The sequence below is a fragment of the Ictidomys tridecemlineatus genome, chromosome 7 (assembly GCF_052094955.1).
Source record: "Ictidomys tridecemlineatus isolate mIctTri1 chromosome 7, mIctTri1.hap1, whole genome shotgun sequence".
Lineage (NCBI taxonomy): Eukaryota > Metazoa > Chordata > Mammalia > Rodentia > Sciuridae > Ictidomys > Ictidomys tridecemlineatus.
Genome location: NC_135483.1, coordinates 172959549 through 172986109, shown reverse-complemented (window position 1 = coordinate 172986109; position 26561 = coordinate 172959549). Strand labels below are relative to the sequence as shown.

The 26561-nt window shown below is 35.1% G+C and overlaps 1 protein-coding gene across 33 annotated transcripts in view; it reads right to left on the bottom strand.

The window, feature by feature from the left end:
• Nucleotides 1–26561, bottom strand: part of Map2 (microtubule associated protein 2) — a 276655-nt gene that overhangs the window by 129982 nt on the left and 120112 nt on the right. For 10 of the 33 annotated variants that reach the window (XM_078017941.1, XM_078017942.1, XM_078017943.1 and 7 more), the window contains exons 1-2: nt 14261–14567; nt 13916–13983 (exon numbers count right to left, since the gene is read on the bottom strand). The exons of 1 other annotated variant lie outside the window; for it this stretch is intronic. The gene's annotated coding sequence lies outside the window, so the exon portion shown is untranslated. 22 more of the 33 variants (XM_040294836.2, XM_040294838.2, XM_078017946.1 and 19 more) reach the window with 8 other exon arrangements.

The window sequence follows — 26561 nt, the reverse complement described above, 5'->3', positions numbered from 1 at the left end:
TTCTGAATTCACATCAATAGGAAAAAGGAAAAAGTGATGAAGGGCACAGTCAGTCCTTGTAAGTAATTGATAAAAGCTTCACACAAAACTTCTGTTTTTACCTTGTAGGCCAGAAATTAATCATATAGCCTCATCTTATTTCAAGGGAGGGTAGAATTCTGGATATTATTTAGAATGGGCAGGTATCCTTGAGCAGGGGTCTTATTATTACTGAGGAAGAAAGAGAAAATGAATATTGGGAGCAAAAGTAATTAATTATGGGTAAAGATATTAGGTATGGATTAGAAGGGAAAACAAATCATTGTTTGTGCAAAGCAGAGCTTCACCATCAATAAATATAGCTTTCCATTGCTGATGGGACTGCAAACTAGTGCAGCCAATATGGAAAGCAGTGTGAAGAATCCTTGGAAAACTGGGAATGGAACCACCATCTGACCCAGCTATCCCACTCCTTGGTCTATGCCCAAAGGACTTAAAAACAGCATATTACTGGAACACAGCCACATCAGTGTTTATAGCAGCACAATTCACAACAGCTAAACTGTAGAACTAACCTAGATGCCCTTCAGTAGATGAATGGATAAAGAAAATGTGGTATATATACACACACAATGGAATATTATTCAGTATTAAAAGAGAATAAAATCATGGCATTTGCAGGTAAATGGGTAGAATTGGAGAATATAATGCTAAGTGAAGTTAGTCAATTCCAAAAAACCAAATGCCGAATGTTTTCTCTGATATGTGGATGTTGATCCATAATGTGGGTGGTGGGGGGACATGAGAGAATTAGATGAACTCTAGATAAGGCAAAGGGGAAGGACGGGAAGGTAGGGGGCATAAGGGAATGGTGGAATGAGATGAACATCATTACCCTAAGTACATGTATGAAGACACGAATGGTGTGACTCTACTTGTATACAACCAGAGATATGAAAAATCGTGCTCTATATGTGTAATATGAATTGTAATGTATTCTGATGGCATATATAACAAATTAAAATAAAAAAATTTAAAAAATAAATACAGCTTTCTATTGCTACAAAGCAGTCTCACCTATGCCAATGTTTGAGCACAATTGTTTATGGTTTCATTTCCTTTTAATTTTGTTTATTTGTTTGTCTGGTGGTGCTAAGGATTGAACCCAGGGCCTTCTACATGCAAAGGCAAGCGTTCTACCAAATGAACTACATCCCCAGTCTCCTCATTTCTTTTACTTTTAATAGTGGCCATAAAAAGCCAAACAAATACATTTTATTCACATTCCTTTGGGTGAGGCCTTGAGCTTCAATTATGGTACATCACTAGATCATTAACATTTAACTAGGGCTGGTGACTTATCCTGTACAAACATTAAACTTGAGAATATAGTAACTGCTGCAGAAACTGAGAATGAACAGCACTGAACACTGAATGGAATTTCCATCACTCAGCATCCATTCACACTGATTTAGTTTATGCTTTGTCTGTGTGATGTTTTCTTGACTTATTTCTAAGAATAAAGGCTGTCAACAAAAATGCTGTGTTTTAATAATTTCAGAAAAACACTCCTTTCACTTCCAAAGTCAAAGGCCACTATGACTTTTAACTTCCATTCAACATTTAATTTCTTCTTAATATTTTATTGACTTTTACAACTAAGCCACTTTACTGTTTTTGTTTTACTGAGTATTTTGTATCCCAGTTTCACCGAGAGCAGAAACTTTCAATTAACTGAAAACAGATAAAAATAAACAATAATTTTGTGACAGCTAATTAGCAGTTTTAAAGTATACTCATTGTTGGTATAAATATTGTTAATTTTTCCAAGAAAGGGATCACACATATTGAGTTAAATATTCTATGGCTTACCTAAAATTTACATTTATTTTTTATTCAATTTATCAACTATATTCTTAGTCTGCTATTATTTCTTTCTTCCCATTAGGTGAGAATATATTTATTCATGAAGAAATCCTTATTTTACTGTTGCTCCCAAGGAAAATTCTGGTTCTTTGAATATCATAGAGTTTTACTTCTTGCATCAATTTGGGATTCCCTTGCAATTCCTATTGGATTATAGGAGGGGGTTTCCTATAACTGGTTAATCTCCAAGTTCGCTTGGATTTGTTACTCTGGATCAGTGATGAAGTTTGATGTATGCAGATAGTTGACATTTGTATTCTACATATTACAATATGCATCTAGAATGTTCTATCTCAACTCTGAAAATCAGACTTATTTATATTTAAAAACAACAAAAGTGGATATGCCAGGGGCAGTGGTACACACCTGTAATCCCAGTGACTATTAAATGGTTTTCACTAGGATGTGAGATTAGGAATGGGGATAGGAAGGAAGATGTTCATTTTATTTGGGTCCCTTTGTTTTTTGTTTGTTTTGTTTTACCACGAACAAGTATTACTTTAAAAATAACAATTTCACTGCTCATTTATAAATATACATTATACATTGTTTAGAGTACATTATATACTCTATCCTAAGTAGTTTTCAAGGCAATAGGGATTCGGAGTGTATAAAACAATATCATCATACTTTTAGACTTTAAATTTTTCTGGGAGAAGATATAAAACTACCAACCTCAGCATTACTGATATGTTGAGCCAGATAATCCTTTAAGGGGGCTGTCCAACTGTAAAATATTTAACGGAATGCCTAGCATCTATCCATTATACATCAGTAGCTATTGCCCCAATTACGATAATCAAAAATAACTCTGGACATTTCCAGATGACCTCTGTCCAAGGGGTCCACTGGTACGGGGGAAAAGCTCACCTTTGGGGACAGATAGACTTGGATTTTACTTCTAGCTCCACCAATTATGATTGCTATTACTATTTTAATTATGATCATACTAGTGATGATGAGGAAGAGAAAGAGGGTAACATGTATGCCATAGGCTGTGTGCTAAGGGAAGTGAGAATAAGAAGTCAGTGAAGGGCTTAAATGCCAAGGTGATGGGTCTGGTTGTGCTCCTGAGCAGTACTTTCTAATATAACACAACCACTGTGTTGATGGAAATGTAATATAACATATATAAGATTCTATAAAAATAATGTGGGTATTGATCACTTGAAATGTGGCCAGTGACTAATGAAGTGAAGTTTAAAATGTTTTAAATTTTTTTATTAATTTAAACTTAAATAGCTCCATGTAATTGGGTTACCCTATTTATTGGCCAGCTCAGCTCAGAAAAGCAAAGGAGGGCCACTGAAGGTAAAGAAAGTGAGAAAGATCAAGAAGAGGGTGATAGTTTGGGAGATTAATGTGATGCTGGTATTCCAGGTGGGAGAGCAGTATTTTCATAACCCTGGAATGTTCCCAAGAGCATGGAAGGTGGTGGAAAGGACAACTGGGGAAGAGGTGGGCCATTGCACCAAGAATGTCCTCAGTGCAACTTGTTCCCACTGGTGTCTGCCTCCGGGGATCTAACCTTGACATTAACCGTAACTCAATGACCTCCATGATCCCTGCAGTTGTCACTTCCTTACCCATGCTACCCTTCCATCTTTACATCTGAGCTCAGAACTGGAATCCATAGTTTTCAGCTCAACATTTTGCTTTATAAGCTCCTTTAATGTTCCTAATAATAAGAAAGTCACAAGCTTACTTTTCAAAATGTTTCTCCATACCTCAAATTTTCAGAAGCTTTAAAAATTTTCTTTGCTATTCTGGGTTCTTGCCAAGTTCTTTACCACTTCCTTTAAAATTCTATAAAAGTGAGATCTAAACAATGAATTCTTATCAATCTATTCCATCAAATGTTCTTTTAGAATAATAAGATTACTATTTCTGTGATATATTTAGCCTTATCTTCTTTTAATATAGAAAGGTTTAAAACTATTTTAGTAATAACTGTTGTTTGAAACTAGTACTGGAACAGCTCCCCACCACACTAATATAGGCCTCCAAAAAGCAGGAATGTTTTTGGATGCCAGAACAATTCATTACTTTGGACAAGTTCTTTATTTTAGCAATCAAGTCAATGCATTATTAAAATATTCTAGATTTAATTTGGAATGAAACCATCATTTGACCAGTTATCCCACTCTTTGGGATATACCCAAAGGACTTAAAATCAGTATACTACAGTGACTCAGTCACACACCAGTGTTATAACAGCTCCATTCACAATAACTAAACTATGGAACCTACCTAGATGCCCTTCAATAGATGAATGGATAAAAAAAAAAACAAACATATGACACATATACACAATGGAACATTACTCAGCCTTAAAGAAGAAAGAAATTATGGCATTTGCAGGTAAATGGATGGAGCTGGAGAATATCATGCTAAGCAAAATAAACCCAAACCAAAAAACCAAAGGCCAAATGTTTTCTCTCATAAGCGGATGCTGATCCACAAAGTGGGGCAGGGTAGGGAAGAATGAAGGTACTTCGGAATGTGCAGAGGGAAGTGAGAGGAGGGGTGGGGCAGGGGATGGGAAAAATGGTGGAATGAGACAGACATTATTACCCTGTATACATGTTTGATTACAGTACCGGTGTGACCATGCACCATGCACAGTTAGAGGAAGAAGTTGTGCTCCATTGTGCACAGAGTATCAAAATGCATTCTACTGTCAAGCCATTTGACCAGTTATCCCACTCTTTGGTATATACCCAAAGGACTTAAAATATTTTAAATATAAAATCTTTTAAATCTAATTAGAACAAATATTTTTTAAAAATCCCAGATTTAGAAAAATATTTATTTGACAGATGAGTAGAAATTAAAAACTTTGGAGTTAGAATAGGAATACAAGCCCTAGACTTATCATTTTCTATCTGAGTGATTTTAAGAGGTCATTTGCATCCTTCAAACTTTGGTTTTCTCATCTGGAACAAATAAAACAACAATGTCTGGCTTTCCCAGTCCATAGCTTGTTCTAAGCTTTGGAACACTATGTATCAGAAAGTGTTTTGTATGACTTAAGACGTGGTACAGAAGTCATTTTTTTTTCCCCTTAAAATCTAAATGTAACTTCTTAATAGGTTGTACTGTTTCAACAATTTTATAATCCAAACTCTACATCCTGGGTCTTTTGTGAGCATAACACAGAAGCAGAACCAAAACTACATGCACACATTAAGCATCATGTTATATTACTTCTCTTTTATCTCTTAAACTACCAGCTTTCTTGTAGAAGAAAAGTATAACAGTCAGGGCAGAGTTACATCAATTACTCAGGATCATGAGTTCTTTTTTATGAGTTTAAAATTTTTTTGATTATGACATCTCACATTGCCTCAAGTACTAATGTAGTCTTTGAAAGTCAATCATTTTAGGAATTTCTATCCCTACCATAAAAGAATAGTCAGCCTACTTAGGTGTTTGTTTTTGTTTTTAAAATCTTAAATATCACAAATTCATCTGCAGCTAATGCTCAAAATTGTGCTAACTGGTGGCTCTTAGGCACCATGTGGAAGTAACTATTGATGCTGATATATGATATCTTATTCTATGTACGTGTACGAAGCCATGAAATCTCACCATGAGAACATCCTACAATAAGCAAGAAAATATTTTAAAAATTAAAAATAAATACAGTCATTGTTCATCTTGGAAATAAAACACAAGATCTTTCTAAAAAGAAACATAATTTCTTAAGTTCCTACATATTGTGGAAGAAATATATTTTGGTTGTAATGTGTTAGTTAAATGGAGTTGCTTTGTTTTAACAATTGCCAGATGTGGATCAATGTGTATCCGGCTTCCTTAAATGATCATAATCCAGAGTCATTAACACCAGGAGGGAATTTAAAGAAAGGTTAATTCAAACCATCTGAGGCAGACCCGAATGGAATCCACAAAAAAGAGGATTGGGCTGGGGTTGTGGCTCAGTGGTAAAGCGCTAGCCTCACATGTGTGAGGCAGTGGGTTCGATCCTCAGCACCACATAAAAATGAATAAATTAAATAAAGGTATCATGTCCATCTACAACATATATATATATATATATATATATATGCCTGAATCAATCCTCTTTTTGTTAATATATATTAAACACTTTAGGAAATAGAGAAAGGGTTGAGGAGGACAGGGAGAGAGAAGGAGAGAGATAATTTGGATCAGAAAGGCAGAGGTGATCTTATGCTTCTCTGAGACTTAACCATTGATGGAATAGTAAAAAGGCTTCAGCATGGCATTTAAGTTTTGAAAATTTTATCACTGCAGCTTGACTATGCAAGGACCAGCACTATCTGTTATAGAAAGACTGGATACACACACACACACACACACACACACACACACACACACAACATGTGCGTCAAGAATGTGTTCTGTTGACAGTAGGGTGTAAGATGACTGTGACTTCGTTTCTCTTCTCCAGGAACCCTCTGAAGTATTTAAAAAAAAAATGTGGCTATCAATTTAAGTTGACTTCTGTTTAAATGAAATTAATCTGACTTTTTCCTGGAATTTTTAATTTCAAGTTTCTAAGGACCCTGCTCACGCCTACTTGCCTGTTTTAAGTATACACCAAACCACTAAATGACAGTGATGGGTCTGGTGACCTGGTCACAGCCAAGACTGGAGATAAAACTAGCCCTTGACACACAGGATAAATGCTAAGAAGAATGAGGACATCGTAGATATTTAATATACACCTAGGTTGTTCTTTCTTGATAGGTTAGTATGTCAAGTTTATTTGATTTCTGATTTTCTCAAATATTTTATAGCTACAATGTATGCTGTGAAGGGACTCACATGAGTCAATGCTCCCAATTACCTGCAGCTAAAATGGAAGACTGAGTTACAGCCTAGCACTTAGAGGCAGAAAGAACATCCCTCCTGACAGTGTCAAGGCTTCCTATGAACAAGGCCCTTTGAATCCTTAACTGCCTACCAACACATGCATCTTCCTGTAGAGCTCTGGAGAATCCTTCAAAGGAACATAAGTTGTTGTCACCAACCAAAACAGTCCACCAAACAGCAATGATTTTAGTGGAAAAAAATGCATTCCTTAAATCAGAGACTATCCTCAATGTTTCTCTGTAGCTCTGAGCAGAAAAATCCAAGGCTTCTCTTAGGGTATGGGTGGAAGAACATGAGAAGTGGAGACCCTGAAGCTTTGCTCAAAGGAGTGAAAAGGATGATGGCAAAAGTTGAGGGGCCAGAGTGTTTAGCAGACTGGCACTCTGCAGAATATCCAAGCAGAGGAGAGGTTAAAAGTCCAAAGAAATTATAAAGCAGGAAACAAAACTGGAGTCCAGAACTTGGCTCAGGTTTATATAGAATCACATCCCCAAACCTGAGCCACAAGAATTTGTTATATGGTATAATAAGCATGAGCAGAAAGAATAAAATGCCGGTAGCTTGTTAGGGTTGGTTTAATGGGTCTTTCATAAAATGCCTGGCTGTAATTGGAAAAGCTCAGGAGTAAAGAGAGGCAATTCTCTTTCTATAGTCAGGTTTAAGTACGCAGCTTTACTGTACAAAGAGGAGGATTCACATTTAACTTGCTCATAACAACTGCTCCAATGATTTCTGCTTTTGTTTTTTCCTGGACATTTGCCTTCTAACCTTTTACTAATCAAAGTACTGTTCATCAGCATCAACATGACCTGAGAGCTTGTCAAAACACAGAATCTCTGGCCCCCTCTTCCAGACCACTGATTTGGAATCTGCATTTCAATAAGATTTCACATCTTTCATCTCTGCTTTAAAGTTTGAGAAGTAAATCTAACATTTCCTGCACAGCTGCCTGAGAAATGATCTATTTTATTTGTTAACCCACTGATTATTTCCCTCTCTAGAAGGAAAGTTCCATGAGGGCAGGAAAAGGCAATGCAGTTCGGTGTCCAAAAATATTCATAGAATGAAAGTGAGTTAAATAAATTAATTTGCCTGCAGGATAGGATGAAGTCCATTTTGCATGAAATCCTCCATGTCTCTGCTTTACCCCCTGAAAAGTCTCCCTCTCTTTTCTCTTCCTCTTTTCTATAAGGTAGATACATTTGGCTTGTCAAATCCAAATGCTTTGTCTGTATTTTTTAACCCCTTTCCATTAGGACCTTATTCTACATATATGTCCATCTTCTGCTTACATATGTAACCTCCCCTCTCTATCTGCCCCTGCCTTTGCCTTGAGATTTCCTTCATTCATTAGCAGCAAGAGCACACCTGGAAGTCAAGGAGGCTGATACCTCCTTGACTTCCTTTGAGTCCGAGGTTTCTGAAACTTTTTCTTATAGTTTTCATATTCTTATTTATTCATTTATGCAAGATCTTGTTTCTTTCTCCAAAAATTTGGTTGTTTGGAGTCAGACTCAGATTAAAAACTAACCCTAAAATGTGAACAACTCTCTGGATCTCTGTCTCTTCATTTATAAAGTGGGTATAAAAGGCTCTCCATAATGACAGTGAGAATAAAATTGCCTGCTACAAGCTGGCACATGGCAGGTGCTAACATAACATAATCTCAAACTTTCCTTCTTGGCAAAAAGACAAGGCTCACTTTGAAACCATCAGATTTTATCTGTCTAGGAAATCAACAATATAATACATAGTGATTTTGTTGTTAAGAAATATTTGTTGGAAATAATTTGACCTGTTGTGTAGGAGTAATATACAAACTATTCCATTGCAACATTGGGATAATAATGAGAAATTGAAAACAGCATGGAATAAAAATGCTCACTATCTATGTGAGAGAACAGAATGCAGGTGGGGAATTGTTGTAAGAGATCCTTAAGATCTTGTTGAGTAGGAAAAAGGAAGGCAGAATTCGAATGTGTATAGTCCTGGTCCTGATTATGTAAATTTAAATGTGATACAATGAAAGGAAATAAGCCAATGTTTTTAAAAAGTATTAACCATAATCTGTATATTGTGTAATGGTGGGTGACTATTTTTTCCTTATATTCTTCTAAATTTTGCTAGTTTTAGGAAACATTGATTTGTTCATTTCAAAACAAACAAACAAACAGAAAACATTATTAAAACAATAAATCCATCAATATTTTCCTTATTCTCATTCTTCAATTTTTCTGGAGAATTTGATTATTAGCTTTGTTTTTATTACATTCTCTGTGTTCTTCTCTCTATGCTTTTTTCCCCCCTTCAACTTTGTTGATCTGTCTTTCATTCTGCATCTGTAATGTGGGTGCTGTGCAGAGTTTCTCACCATCTTTCCTGATGACATCACCTACACCCTTCCCACCTCACTTCCTCTCAGCCTTGTCCCTACAAGTTCTGCATCTATTAGCTCAGCTCACCCACATTTCCGGCCACATTGTCCTGTCCATATGTCTTCAGTTTTTTCCACACTCCCAGTCATTTAGTATTTACTGGCCATCTATTGTGGACCACAGAGTCAGCTAGAAACTCAACTACAAAAAAATAAATAAATAAATAAAAGAGGGCCTGTCCTTCCAGTAGCTGTCTGCTACCTCTCTTTCAATCATTGCTCTAGTGATCGAATTCAAGCCTCAGAGTCACCTGTGAGTCTTTTTTTTCTGCTTTTCATTTCTTCCAGTCAAGCAGTTGCTATGTTCCATTTGTGATTCTGATCTCTGAAACATCTCTCACTTTCATGACCTTTTTTCATGTCTACAATCAATACCCTATTGGAACTTTTATTTATTTTCCCTGGATTATGCTATGACAATTTCCAAAGTGATGGTTTTGCAACATGCTTTCTATTATAACTCCAATTCATGGTGCATAGAGCTGTAAAATAAATTCTCTGAAAACAGTTTGCTCATAGTCATCTCCTGTTCAGAAAGCTTCCCATTGAATACCAAAAACAAACTAAAAAAACGCTTCTCATCTTGACACTTCAATCCTCTTCCATGTATTAAGTTGAACCAAATGAAATTTTTATTTTGTTCTTCAAAAAGGACAATTATTTTTTTAAAAAGGTGACTGCTAGCCACCTGGTATGGTACAACACAATAGTATTCATGGACCTTCCACTCTTGTCAGTGTCCCCTTCATTTGTCCTGCAGTCTAGAATATAAATGAGATCTGTCCACACTTTCCAAGCTGTTCACTTCCCTTCATTCCTTTGCTATTGTTTGCTCTTCTTGGACTCCTCCATGTGTTATCTCCATCTTGAATACTTCTATTCATCCCTCACTTCCATCCTCCATAAAGACTCATTCCCCATAAGGCACTTTCTATGGAGTCCCTTCTCCATTATTAGTAATCCTGCTCGGAATAAATGACTCATGTCTCATCTGCCAGTGAGCCTTGGAGCTTCCCGACCCAGCTTGGGAAATGTTCTGCTGCATCCACTACTTTGCAAGTAGAAGGTCTGATTACATATTTGTGTAATTGTTAGTACCTTCAGAGATTTTTATGGGTTAGTTAGTGATCCTCAAGTTTGAATGTGGTACTTTCATCCTTATTATGATAGTGTTCTCCACTAGTTTATTGATTATGGACATTTGAACATTTTTCTGCTATTGTATCAATTAAAAAAAATCTTTACAAGACATGACATCAAGTATGCTATTTAGCTCTTGATTTCTCTGGCTGATGTTCTTACATAGATTATACAATTCAATAACATGACTTGGAAGATCCTTTATGGATTCATTTGTTTTAAAATGTCCTAATTTATTTCTGACATCTCTCTATAAAGATTAAAATTCTTCAAGTTAATTATATTTTATTTTATTTTTTAATTTTCTGGTTGTAAGGGGTTTGAACTCAGAGATGCTCTACTATTGAGCTATATCTCCAATTATTTTTCATTTTATTTTGAGACAGAGTCTTGCTAAATTGCTGAGCCTGGCCTCAAACTTTTGATTCTCCTGCCTCAGTCTCCTGAGTGTCTGGAATAACAAGTGTGAGCCTCTCTACCTGGCTAATGTGTGTGTGTGTGTGTGTGTGTGTGTGTGTGTGTGTGTATGATTTTGAACATTAAATATATTCTTATAAATAAATATACAATAACTTGACTATTATAACTTTTTGAAGATATTCACATATGCATATATACACACATGATTATATAAATCTACAAGAATACGGTTTTAACCTTTTTGTAGTAATGTAAGTATCATGAGCATAAATAAAATATTAAAAAACTCACTACATGCCAAAAGATATGCCAGAAAAAAATGGAGTGCTTACTAGTTTATATGAGGGCTTTGGGGCCAGACTTGGGTTGGTTGCCCAAGTGGAATCTTAGTTCACTCATGCAAAATGGAGACCATACCTACCTCCCAGAATTATAGGGAGAGTTATATGGATAACATATATTAAGATTTTAGAATATTGCTAGGCAAATAGTTATAGTTTTGTCAATAAAAACAAATGACAATAAGAAAGAAGAGCCTTTTCTAAACCTATTATGATTCTAGATGTTTCCTTACAGATTCTTTAAAAATATTGACTATCATCTCTCTCTCTCTCTCTCTCTCTCTCTTTCTCTCTCTATCCATCCATCCTTAAATGCTTTCTTGCTCATTATGGACTGGTAAGTATGACATCATTTCTTGTATTAGATTTATAGAGAAAAAGAGAGCGAGACAGAGAAAGGCCTCCTCCCTTCCCTCTGCTGCAGCAAGATCTTGGCGGAGGATGTGGAGAGCAATAAGCATTGCCAAGGCTGGGAGTAGTATTTAGGAAGAAGCGTCCATAAGCAAAGCTCATGCTGCAGCTTGGCATTCTTCCCCTAGCTGATGAAAGTGAAAAGGGACATTTCCACCCAGTATGAATTATTTATTTAATTATTATTGACTAGGGACATCCAATCAACATTTTGGGTAACTAAAAAAAAAAAAATTAAAGCACCAAACATGTATTTTTCATTGAGTATCATTTCATGTAAAGGAAGAGAGAGAGAGAGAGAGAGAGAGAGAGAGAGAGAGAGAGAGAGAGAGAGAGAGGAAAAAAATTCCTATCGAGTTCATTATCCATTAAATAATTAAATAAATACGTATGTATTGAATTCCTACTGAAGCTCAGGTACATTTCTTTCTATGTGTTTAAGGATACGAGTGAAAAAATCAGTAAAGAAACTAATTCAGGTAAAAAAAATATTGATTAGAAACACTATGATATGGACACCTGACTCTCTTAGAGTCTTATAGTCAAAATTGTTTGGATTTGACTCCCTGACAGATTATTTTAATAGGCAGGATTTTATTACACACAGTCAGCACACCCTAGATGAATTTCAAAATGGTCCTAGAAAAGGTAAGTACCAAGAGCTCCTTGGTGAGGTCATGTGCCACTTCTCCCATACCCACAATAATCACAACTGATGGACATATAGGGTGGACATGTTTGAGCTGTCAAAAAATAATTTGATTCCAATTCATACAAATACCCCAAAGTTTAAAATGAATATAATGAGTTGCTGAATAAGTCTGAAGGTTAGGGAACAGACTGTCACATATGCTGTATGGATTTAGTTAGATGAGAAAACACCAAATAGAAATCTTTCATTTACCCTGAATAAAACTCCCACCCACCCCAAAGAATGGTTTCAAGGGTTTTACAATATCCAGAAGGAATAGTAAGTATTTTCTAGACATTTGATACCTGATTCCACTTAGTAATTTCTAAGGAAAAAGAAATGCAATGCAATTTCTTCATTCTCTAAGACTAGTCTATTAGAATGTGTTAAAAAATCTGAAATCATGCAATTTTCCTTTTTGAGGAGGCACTGATTTATTTTATTAAATTCATTCTCCTTTTCAAAAATCTTATGTGATTCTTCCTATGCTCTGGAAGGCTATGGACAGTGTGATCTGTCCCTTCCTCTTCTCCCACAATGACTACCCACAGAACCAAAGCTCTTCAGAAATGCTTGTAGGATGAATAAATTAAGGTTCTCATGATTATACATTGCAGAGAAAACTAACCAAGGACAATGCATTAGTCTCCTTCAGCTTCTACAAATATTCAGATTCACAGGTATAATCTCATACTTATGGTACCTTGGGGGTCAATGGTGAACACTGACCATTTTTAAAGTGTATTTTTTAAAAGGCTAAATTTACTCAGGGAATATTTTGAACTGAAAATCCTAAAAGGGAACATACTACATGGATATCAAGGGAAGATTGAAAACATGTTATTGATCTTCTTCTCAGCAAAATAGAAAATGTCTTCCATTTTTTAAAAAGGCAAATTAAAAACACAGGATTTATTTGTCTGAACATATTGTAAAGCCAAAGATAATGTTAAAGAATTAAAGAAACAGTAATACTCATAACCGCCCTCCCAAACCAATATGCATCCTGATACTGAATTTGAAAATTAACATTTTTCATGTAAGGGCATAAGGCCCAGGATCAATAGATTTGACTGCTTTCACGGCAAGATGAAGAATTACTCTCTTATGTTGTCAATTTAGGGGAAAAAAAATCAGGTAATATCTGTTCTTTAAAGAACTAACAACCTTGGTTTTAAAATATATCCATTGCTGAAGACTAAAGCATCAGTGAATAAGTTACAATATTTTTATTTGCAAAACCCAACAATACTGAGTCATTCCTGGGCTTTCGTCTCTAGTGCTCATTCTACCTGGGAAGGGCAAGCCATTTCATTGAGCCATTTAAAAAATTACTTGTCAGCAGGACATCTTTAGATAAAATCATTACTCTATGTATTTCTCTAAAATTCAAAAGAACACATTTTCATTAAGGTAGAGAATTTGGGACTTTTTCAAAACCATTATAATGATAAAATCCAAAATAAAACAGACATTTTAATATTTGTTAATAACTTGAAACATAGGCAAAAAAAACCCCATAATTTTTAAACATCAAATCAAAAAGCCTTGGATGAGGGTGTTATCTGCATAGGAAATCGTACATGCTCTAAACAATGATCAACACAGGCTTGAGGATAAAAGACCAACCATAAAGAGATTGCCTGAAGTAAAAAAAAATTCCTATTTTCCACTGATTTTCCCTCATTTAAAACATCCAAACAAAACATGTAGTACCTTTTAATTTTCTGAATGAGTAGTTCTCAATCAATGCTTCCTCCGTTAGAGACAACAAGCTGAAGAATCTACCGAAACAAAAGGAAAAAAACCCAAAAACCACATGTATAGATTTGTTAACTAAATATCAAAAACTGTAACTCACCAGTAAGCAAATACAATCTCTTTATCCAAATAATAAGTCTATGCCATGAGATCTGTAGTACAAAGAATGCAGTATTTGAATTTTAAAGCTTAATAATGAATTTTAAAGCATTTTACTCCAAGATGACATAAAAGCAGATCCCTGGGAAAATGCCTTAAAAATAAAGCAAAATACATTTTTTAAAAACCCCAAACCATTACCAGCACATATGCAGCAATACCCCCCAAGTCTAGCCTTCGAGAACTGCTGCAGGATCCTTCCCCGGGAGCATTATCTTCGGGCTGGCTCTCTGGCTCTCTAGCTCCAGACAGACGCAGTCTGCAAGCCACCAGCTCGTGTCTGTGTGTGTCGGGGAGAGGGAAGCTGCAAATTAGAAAAAGTCCCCGCAGTGGCGAAAAGGAAAATAAGGCGAGTGGGAGAGGGAGAGAGAGCTCACTAGCCTCAGAATTTTCGAGAATGATGACAAGCCACTCAGCTCCGCCATCATTCACTGACAATAGGATGCAGCCCTGGCTTACGATTTAGAGGTTTGCCATAGGGGCTTCTGGTACCAAATGCCTGACAGGCATTTTAATTGCCTCCATCCAAGTGTGTCCCCAGGAGTCGAGTCTATAAGCCTATGAATGTCATCATCTGGTCTCCTTTGTGCTAATGCCAGACACACACACACCACACACACACACACACACACACCACACACACACACACACACACACACACACACACACACACCCTCTGCTTAAATACAGAGACAGTTTACAGGCATATAGGATTACAAACAAGTTAAGCTACAAAAACTGGACATGACCAGTTAATGGAATTTTTATCTGCGTTAAGGACATCAGAGATTCTTTGGTGTTTTGTCATTGGACACTTATTACAATATTTTTTTTTATATCTAGTGAATATTGTTTATTACATTTTAAAATAAAAATGTTCATTAAAGAAACACATATATATATTTTCCTGTGGAAAATTCAGTCCCCTTATGATAATTATGCAGTTGGCAATGTTTTCCTTACCGGGGAGAAAGCAAAAAAGAAAACGGATTAGGAAACCAAGGGTTTGTATGTGATTTCTGTGGGCAAGGCATTTTATTCCTTTCCCATACAAAAGCAAAGGGAGGTGGCAACCAGCTAGAGGCTTGGGAGTTTGCAGTCCCTGAGGGCCAAAGAGGGGAATTGAAGCTTTGGCATAATCTGTACCCACTTCATGTCAGCAACTGAAATTAACAGTTGAATATCCCTGTTTTACAGTGCCCCTTATCTAGAGAGGTTAAGTGTAGAACAATTCCCTGCATTATTTCTCAGAGAAAAGGGAAGGAGAAATATGTTAATAAATACATTAATTTTTATGGCATTGTTAGCACCCTGCCCCAGTGAATGGAGTAAAATTTGATGTCTACCAAAAGGGCCAGCTGCAAAGGAGGTTGCTGAGAGGGAGCATCACCATGGTTACCGGAAACAGAAAGTAAGAAGAAAAAAATAAGGTGATGATAGAGAAGAGGGAATAAGATCACAGTAGAGGAAATTTAGAGACAAAACGATATGCTTCATTCTTTCCTTCTTGAAAGAACTGTCTCTATCAATTTTATGTTTTATTTTGAATTGATTAAAATGAATTTGCATTCTCCTGCTGGGACTGTTCTCTCTTTTTTAATCACTAGCTAATTTTGCTTTCATAAATATTCACATTTTGGCTCTTTTGTATGAGATCGATCCTGTCTCTCCTTGTCTCTCTGTTCCTAGGCTAGATTCATGGAGACCACTCAGCTTAGCCCACAGCCTTTGTTTCATAGGTGAGAAATCTGAGGCCCAGGGAGTCTCAAGGACCAGCCTTGCTTCCTGATTCAGTCCATTTCTTGTCTTCTCTCATCAAGGGACTTTCTTTCCCTTTCTCTCTCATGTGTCTGCAGGCAAGACATATTCCAGAAACATCCTTTGTCTTTGATTTTGTAAACCTTTTATTTGCTAAAGCAGTAATCTTCCTGTTTAAAACACATTGCAATCATCCTGAGAACTAGCCTTGCTTAATATCTGTGCTGGATTGTACTTGAGGTCTGAAAAATCTGGGGTAATTATGTCAACAGCTTTTCTTTCATTTCCAGTCTGACAATCAGATGAATCAAGCATGATTGCCCTTTTGTGGACCTTGCTTGTTGGACCTGAGCTTAATCATCATACAGTGGGCATCCATCATAACTTGCGTCATTCTTTCTGCAAGCATGAAATTGGACGATCAAACTGAGCCATCCTCCCCAGGCTTCTCCTAGGTATAGACAGTGTGAACCTTCTTGGGGTTATCTAAAACCATGCAGCTGGAAAATCAAACCCAGGTTAAACAAGCGGGGGCGAGAGTTGTTAATCTAAAACAACCACTGGAGGGCGCAATATTTATCAAAATCTTTTTTGAATTACCCAGTAACAATCGTGACAAGGATTTTGACCTTGATGTTCTATTCTGTTTTTATTTTCTTTCAGAGTCCTTTTAGGATGGGGTAGGCAGCTTATTTTTTTTTTTAGTTGTAGGTGGACACAATGTTTTTATTTTTTATTTATTCATATGTGGTGCTGAGGATTGAACCCAGCACCTCACACACACTAGGCGTGTGCTCTACCACAGAGCCACAACCCCAGTCCCGGGGTAGGTGGCTTAGAGGTAGAGCATATGCCAACCCTATGCAAGGCCCTGGGTTCAATCCTCAGTACCAAAAAGGAAAACAAAAAGGGAAACTTTTCTTTCAATATTCCGTTCATATAATTCATCAATTTTAGGTTAGCTCATCTATAGGTAGGGTCATATTGTATTTTTAAAGGTCAACAACACAGAGACTGCCACCACCACCATCGTTTTCCCTTAGTACTTCAGTGAAAAAAATAAATAAATAAATTTGTTAAAAATTATTTATGATTGCTATAAGTGATGATTACAAGAGATTTCAGAAGTTAGTGAATCCCACAGCTGGTTAGGATTCTTCCTCCCCTAAAAGGTGTCCCTTTAAATATGATCTTTCTGTTCAATGTCTATCTTTTTTCAGTGACTTTGGACAATAAGGTGATTTTTCACAGTGAATGTTTTATTTTAATATATTGTCAACTGTCCACTTCAAATTCAAAATTTGATGCATGAGATTTATTTATTTAAATATGAATTATATTCTATCAGGATCTCATAAAGCATACATAATAGTCCTGGTCAGTCTAAACAATAGCATAGCTTCCAAAAATCATTAAATACTATCTGGAAGTCATTTCATATTTAAGAAAAAAAAACAGGTTCAGTAAACGAGAATGAATTGGTCTATTTTTCTTTTCCCCCCCCATTTGCTTCCATCATGTAGTAAGCACTATGTGTAAAATATAATTACTGCCCTAAAGTATGTCATATTCTAAGAATAAAAGATGACAAGCAATTGAAAGACTTCTGCAAAGTTTAAGCTGCTATGATTTATGCCTATGAGCCTAAACTGTGCTGCCTCCTCCCAACTCCTGTTTGAGCCCTGGACTTAGCCTCCGTAGTCAATTCATGAAGCCCTTTGTAATGGCACACCCACAGGTGTTTCAGACACTGCACAGATTCCAGGAATAGGAAACAAAGGGGAACAGCATTTTCTCCTCAAGGAACTTCAAAGATAGTAGAGAAATGTCCAGGTAAACAGAAAACTAACTTCACACCTCTCTCTCTCTCACTTTGATGAGACACTCTGACTCTGCCCTTGGCTACAGCTTCCTCCCAGAGCTATCTGGAAGAATCTGATTCCACCATATTCCGAGATTCAGTTAGCTGACTTCCGTGGCTCTTCTGGAAGACCTTTGGTTTCACTCCCTAAACACACTGGACTGTGCATTTGTGCATCAGTCTTTAAATTCTTTGGGAATGAACAATGGAGATGGATCTTCCTTCCTTCTCTCCTTGGAGCTGTTGTTCATATCATCTTTCCAACCAAAGCTTTCCTGACCACTATAATAAAAATGGTGGCCATGCCTCTCATGATCTATTCCATTTTTCTTTCTTTCTTCCATGGCACTCGTCCTACCATAAAGTTTTCTTTTTGATTATGTTTACTATTTATTACCTCATGCTAGTTCCATGAGGACAGTCATCTTTATGGGCAAATACAAAGTACCTAAAACAATACCCAAAATATACTGGCACTCAAAAATATTTTTTCAATGAGTGAATGTGAAAATGTCATTAGTGGAGGAAACAGAGTGTTCAAACACAAGAAAAGTCTTTGTATTATTCCATCTTGCTCATTCTATTCTCTATGTTCAGTTTCCTTGTGGATATTATCGCCTTTTATTTGTAGTATAAACCACCCATTGCTATAGAATCAATATTTTGAATATAAATTTATTTAAAATAGATTTGTCTCCTACTTTCTTTAAATTCCACAAAGTACCTGGCTGAGGGTTCTCACTTTTAAAATGCTCAGAAAGCTTTTGTCTTCTATTGATGTTAAACTATGCTAAATTTTAATTTTTAGATTTTAAAATTAAATGAGAACAATGAATTAATTAATGTTGTATCAAGGTCCACATAGTTTGGAAGAACTTTATAAAAAGATGGCTATATTTACTGTAATCTATACTTTAAAAAATTGAAAGTAGAAATAATAATGACAGTTACCTAGTACTCTTAAGTTGGAGTTATTCTAAATATCATGGGCAGATATTTAAGTACTTTGCAAATTATTATGGTACCCCAATTCACTGAACACTGTCTGGTCTTATTTAACTACAGATAATGTTGCTTCCTTCAACAAAGTTGGTCCACACAAAAGAATATGGTGCTCTAATAGAACCCACTTCCCCCCACTCCCCAAAAAACAAAGGAATAAGTGTCAAAATCAACACAATCTGAATGGAAAGACTGCTGAATGTCTAAGATTTTTTTACTCATAAAATGGCAGTTTCACATGGTTCAGACTAACATCCAGAGAAACTATAAAACAATGCGAAATTGAGTAGCACAAATTATACAAAGTGACTTCCATATTTCTTGCAACATTTTTTATAGCAGCCCAAGGTATGGAAATAGCCAAAGTGTCCACTGCTTCATAATGGATAAAAATGTGTACACACACACACACACACACACACACACACACACACACACGAATATTATTCAACCCCCAAAAGAACAATATCTTGCCATTTGCCACAACATAGATGAGCCAAGGACATCATGGTAAGTGAAATAAGCCAGACAAAGAAAGAAAACTATTATATGATCTCTCTTAAATATGGGACCTAAAAGAGAAATCAAATGTACAGAGGTAGAGGAAAAGAGCACTAATTACCAGGGGCAGGAGCAGAATGACACAAAGAGGAGATAGGAGATGTAAGTCAGAGGACACAAAATAGCAGATATGGAAGAGGAACAAATCTAGAGATCAAATATGCAATATGAAAACCAATAGGTAATAAGGCTGTACTGTTAAAAATAACAAATCACATTGTTCCCCCAAATGCAAACAATTATTATTTTTAAAGCAAAAATATTAATGATTAAAATCTAAAATGTGGTAGATCACATAATAGAATATTATTTGACAATAAAAATAATGAAGTTCTGATACATTCTACAACATAAATGAACTTCAAGAACATAATAAATTGAAAGGAACCAGTTATTTAAAAAACCCTTATATTATATCATTCAATTTATATAAAATGCCTAGAATAGCCAAATCCATAGAAAACAGAAAGTATATTAGTGGTCATCAGAGGCTGGGGCAGAAGGAATCAAGAGTGCCTCTTACTAGGTGGGTTTTTGTGTGTGTGTGTGTGTGGGTGGGTGATGATACTGTTCTAAAACTAGACAGTGGTGATGTTTGCTCAATTCTGAATATACTAAAAGTCACTGAACTGTACACACTTATATGGGTGACTTCCATGTCACATGAAATATATCTTCATGAAATTTAAAATTAAAATAACAAACTAGTAAACGCTGTAGTCTCTAAACAGCAAGTCTTGGAATTCTGTGGCTACTAATTAAAATATGACAAGTTTCAAACTCAATCTGTGACTATTTCCTGATTACTACCAGTTCTTAGAAGCACCGTTCCAAAGGCTGTTGATTTAAGGCCATGAGGCTCTGATTCATTTGAGGATCTGCAAATCAACAATACACTTTTTTTTTTTTTTTTAGCAGTTGGTCTCCAGATCTCAATAATTTAAATAAGTGTTCACATGAGAGAATGGATTAGCATGATTTCCTCAGTGAAAGACAGGCCCTAGAGGATGTCTGATTTATGTGATCAAGAATGGTCAGGGGTTAAAAGACTATCACTAAACACACACACACAAAATTTACATAAATCACTCACATGGTTTTATTAAAAAACTATACAAGTTATTAACTCCACAGCTGAGTTACCAGTTGTATATATTAAGATAACCAATAGGTTGAGAAACTTATGTAGAAGAGTTTGATTTAAATAAGAGGGGAAATTTTCCAACAAAAATAGAATCCCAAATCACTCCCATCTTGTCCCAAATTCTCTTTGTTGTAATTGGAGATAGGCTACATTCATTAGCACTGTGCATTCATTCTTGTTTACTTTTCAAGATATATGCCATGAGATGGACTATTTACTTTGTTAATGCTTGAAAAGAGATTGATATTGTTTGTCCTCCAAGTCCTATAATTATTTGCCTTACTTTATATTTGTTTTAATCCTCTCATACACATATAACCGTGTGGGAAATATTTTAAACCAAAATATTCAGTCATCTTGACTGAACTTAGATGAAGAATGAATCAGAAAGAAAGTATATTTATAAAGAAGCAAAGAGAAAACTGACATATGGGTCACTCATGGTCATGTTACATCTTCACCGTGATTTCTATTAGACTTGGTCTGCAGTGGGAAGGAAGAATTTATTCTAAGCAAGTACAGTGAAGATTAAGATAAAATAACTTGACCACTTTCCAACTGCTCCTGAATCAGGCTTTAGTCCTTTTGCATCATCATGATAGGAGTCTGGCTTTGCAATTCCATTTTAAATCTTAGTGTGATGATTTTCTCTAAAAATCAATATATACTTATTTGCATGTAAGTATAAAATATATTCCAAATTATTTTGGATTATTCACTTTATCTATCTATCTATCTATCTATCTATCTATCTATCTATCTATCTATCTATGTATCTATCTATCTATTTAATATTTGGCAATGGTACTGGGGATTGGACCCAGGACTTCATAAATGCTAGGTAAATGCTCTACCACTGAGTTAAATCCCCAGTCCTTTTTTTTTGCGGGAGGGGTTATACTGGAGATTGAACTCAGGGACACTAAACCGCTGAGCCACATCCCAGCCCTATTTTGTATTTTATTTAGACAGGATTTCACTGGGTTGCTTGGCGCCTCACTTTTGCTGAGACTGGCTTTGAACGTTATTCTCCTGTCTCAGCATCCGGAGCTGTTGGGAATCCCAGTCCTTTTTATTTTTTATTTTGAAACAGAGTCCTGCTAAGTTGCCTACGCTGGCCTCAAACTTGTGGTTCTCTAGCATCAGCCTCCCAAGTAGCTGGGATTATAGACTTGTGTCAACTTGTCAGGCTGATTATACTTTGCAAATATTCACATTTCACCGTAAATTTTTGCACAAGAAATTTTAGAAATAATTTTCTCTTTTTATTTTTTATGGCAACGGTATTTTTATTTCACTTATCAAGGGGAAGTTAATAGGATGATGTAAATAGCAAGACAGAGAGAGAATGAGAGAGGTTTTTCTTATTGTCAGTTCTCAAATTCTGACAGCAATTTAGTGAAATAGCTAGCTTAAAAGCTATATTTTTCTAAGCCATTACCCTCTAGGCTAAGGAAATGGATGTACCCAAAGTTCTATTCTGCTGAGACACTTTTACTAAAGTTCTTTTTTAAAACTCCTTTTAAAAAAAAGTCACGTGAACTATAATAATGAAAATAATTGTTACTTCAATTCATCAAGTCATAATCTCATTATACATTAAGAACTAAGTTGGGAATAAAATGCTTTTCAGAGGCTGAAAAGAAAATGATAATGGTAGAATAACTGGAACTCACATATACCTGGTGGGAATGTAAATTACTACAATCCCTTTTTAAAATTGTTGCTATGTCTAGTAAAGCTAAATGCATGTTTACTTTATGACCCAGTAACTCTACTTCTAGGTAGAAATGAGTACTTACTTGCTTATACACAAACTTACAAACATACTGTTAGTAGCCTAATCATAACAGGATAAAATTGGAAACCACTAAAATTCTCATCAATAGATTGTGGTACATTCATATAATGGATTACTACATATACAAAAAGAAAAGGAAACAATTACTATTACATACAACTGCATAGATGAATCTCACAGGCATAATATTAATGAAAAAAACAGACATAAAAGAGGACATTGTATATTAATCCATTTATATGACATTCAAGGACAGACAAAACAAATACTTAGAGACAGAAGTCAGAATGGTGTTTACCTTTGTGGGAGTAGGAAGATATATTGACCTGGAAGAATTACCATGTCTTCTTGACCGGGGTGGTAGTAATTTGGGGGGATGGCAGGGAATCAGAAAATGTGCACCTATCTTATGCCTCAACTCTAAAAATAACTATAATAAATATTATGGTGTCTTTGTTACATGAACTTTTTTTTTTCACAGCAAGTTTTAGAATCTGTAGTGAATGTTACACACAAGGGTTTTGGTCTAAGCAGATATTTTGCAGATATTTTAAACATGCCATGTAACCACAGCAGCATAAATGAAGACAATATGATGATTCTTTATATGTTAAATAAACCAATTGTAAAGGAACATTTTCCTTGGTGGGAAGAGGATATTTTACATTGGCTTTTAATAAATGCAACTCTGAAAAACAATAAGAACAAGTATAATATGTATTTTAGAAACATTTCAACAAATGAAACTATCTGTCTTGTAGCAACTCTTATTGAACTACTATTTTGGCAAAAGAATGGACAGTTAAGGTGCTTTCAACATTGCTAATTTCATAAGAAACCTTTGTCTTTCAATGCTCACTGTAATAACTAGTATATTTTAGGATTCATCCTCTCTTCCAATCCAAAGCTTATACTTCCTCTCTGTTTCATTTAAATTCTGCCTGTTTCATAATGGCTTCCAAAATTTTCACAGTACATACTACCACAAAACTCTTAACTTTCTCAGAATCCCATGATAGCAAAGAGAGAGAGAGAGAGAGAAGATAAGAAAAATCACCATGATACTACGATGTATTGTTATATGTGGCTTTGGACTGGTTTTCAGATTTTTAAATTCAGTTGTTTAATGTAATATTGGCTGATTAAAAAAGCTTGGGATGTGATTCTGTTAAAAATGACTAAATAGCCAGGTGCAGTGGCACACACATCTAATCCCAGTGGCTTGGGAGGCTGAGGCAGGAGGATAACAAGTTCAAAGCCAGCCTCAGCAAAAGCGAGGTGCTAAGCAACTCAGTGAAACCCCGTCTCTAAATAAAATACAAAATAGGGCTGGGTGGCTCAGTGGTTGAGCACACTGAGTTCAATATCTGGTACCAAAAAAAAAAAAAACAAAAAACAAAAAACTAAATACCTATAATGTGCCAACCCTTTTATGTATGCTATTTTACTCAACAAAATTCTGAGTTGTTTACCTGTATTTTACGTTAAGGAAATAGGCCCAATTAGATTTAGTAATGTGCCCAAGGACATACAGCTGGTAAGTGGTAGAAGAGAAATCCACTCCCTAGACTTCTGAGCCAATTAATTTGTAATTCAGCCTAACATTTATAAAGTATAAGAAGAGAAAGAGATAAATTAAACATAAAACTAAGAATTTTTCATTTACACTGGTAACATATCAGAAGAGGAAGAGAGAAATTAAACATAGAATTAAGAATTTCCATTTTAAGACAGACTACATATTACATAAGTAGGCTGTGCATAAAAGACATAAGGCTAGAATTTAGATTTTTACTTTCAGAATAATTCCAGATTCTATCAGTTCATACTTAAATAATATACATCTGAACTTAAGTATTCCTGTAGTTGAGAAAGACATCATAATTTTGCTTTCAACCTTTCTGGCCTATTCAGAAAATACAGAGTCATGTGGGTAAGAAGTATGCTTGTCTTGTTTTAAAGAACTTCATTATTTGATAATTTGAACTTGGATATTTGTTTTTAAACATATTGCTGAAATCATTCCATATCTTAGAAGTATAGATGATGATAATAATAAAGTACAAGTTGTAATAAAATCACTCCCCTCTATTTAAAATTTTATCAAGTTTAAAATCATCAGATGTCATAGGGAATCTCAAGTGTTACATCAGAAAATATTGTATCAAAATCATATTATATAGTCTATGCCTGTATACCTTAAAAATGTTTCACAGTTACATTTGGGTGTGGGACACTTTTCTTCCAATATTCTATATTTTTCTCTTCATTAAGTCTTGTCTCAAATTTTTCCTTCTTCATGAGGCTTCACCAAACCATCCTATCTAATATTGCAATTTGTAATTTCAACTCCCAATTTCTTTTATCCTATTTTGCATTATATTGTTCACTTTTTCACATACTATATAACTTACTTGTTATGCTAATTTTTATTGTCTCTCCTTATTCACCTGCAAACTTCATGAATTCATAACTTTTTGACTATTTCATTCACTAGTAAGCCCCAAATATGTGGAAATGGGTCTGGTATACAACTGGTACACAATATTCAATAACTATTAATTAATACATGCATAAGTGATTGAAATCAAAACAATAAAACTCATATTTAAAAAAACATAATTTCCTCCCCCAAAGTTTTAACTCTGAGCCCAGAGATCACAAGACAAACGAGGTATAAGTATTTCTTTTAGTTTGAGTCTCGGATATAAGTTCCAGGTTTTCATCTTTGGCATAGATAGCCATTTTGAGTATATTCCCCTTTACTTCAGGTTTTTAGAATATTTATTTAATAATATAAAAATTCTTCTGGCACTTTTTCTTATCTGCTTGTGAATTCTTAGTTACAACTTGCAAATTTATCTCCATCTCTTAGGGACCTAAAAGTTGATATAAATGGTTTCTTCACTATTGGCTGTACAAGTCTATAGATAGGCCATATTTGCAGGAGAAATGGGCAAGCCATGGAGGAAAATTAGTGTGGAAAAATTTTTTACTAAACAAAATTTTCATGTAGTAGTCAGTCAAGCACAATCTTCTTCATGAGTCATGAATTTCTTGGCTGATCTTCCTAGACTCAGGAAATGAACCTTCATTTTATCAAATGCCTACATGAGTGGGGCCATTACACTTTACAGGAAGACTGTGTGAGCAAAAGCTCAAATGCTACCAAATCAAATGCTACACTGCATGACATTATATATAAATTTCTGATTTCTTTTTGAAAACTGGTCAAAGGAGTTATCCTGTGTAGTCTTTTCTGAGCTTTAAAAGTACATTTATCTCAATATTCAAAACTCCCATTATTCCTTCAATCCTCAGCAACAAAGATCTGGAGAGGAGGAGTACTGGAGAAGTCAGCTGGTGAATTTGAATGAGGTCCTGTGTAACCGTTAAATTACCAGATCACTCTGAGAAGGTTTCAATTCTGCAAGATCATATAGCATTTTCTTTCATTCTTTGATATTTCCAATTCAAATAATAAACTCCCTGTTTTGAAGGTTTAATAAGTGCCATATCATGTATAGAATGATTTCTGAAGATGTGTCTGTTATTTCATGAATAGCTCAAATCCATGCCCCCAAAATGTATGAAATCCATGTTTATTCTCTCTGTTTATGGGACAAGGTATTAAGGTGATGGCCACTGAGAATTAAATGTTAATTCTTAGTCCCTCTCTTACTTCTTCCTGTAGTCCTTATATCAGGGTTACATCAGAGGTAAGGAGAGACATAACTGGCTACAAAGGTATTTATAGATATTTTCCATGAAACAGAATTACAACACAATTTGAATACATCCAATGGTACATCTAAAAATGCATTAAAGCACCTAATTCTCATATATTGAAACCAAAGAATATAGATGATAATAAGTATCAAATTCTTTGCTTGTTCAAGAAAAAAGAGGAACTAGAATAGTAAGTGGGAATAGTTTATTTCTATTAAAATTTCATTTCTTACCTTATCAACAGATTTCTAAGCTACAAAAGATTTTAGGTAAAAGATATTCTGGTTTTTAAATAAAAAAATACTATACATTATCTAGCTGTATCTGAATATTCCTTCAACAGTATCTTCAAATTGATTAGAAAGTCAAAATATGAACTTACATTATATTTACACTACCATTTTCCAAAGTTTTGTGACTTCTTTTTTCATTTTGCTTCTAATAACAAATATGTAATTAAAGAAATGAGAGTGTTTCATTTAACACATAAAAGTTTCCCTGGGACATTAAAAAAAAAAAGAGTGCTTCATTAAATATTTTTTTAAGTTAAAGATTTTTTTTTCTAGTTTTCCATATATTTTGATTT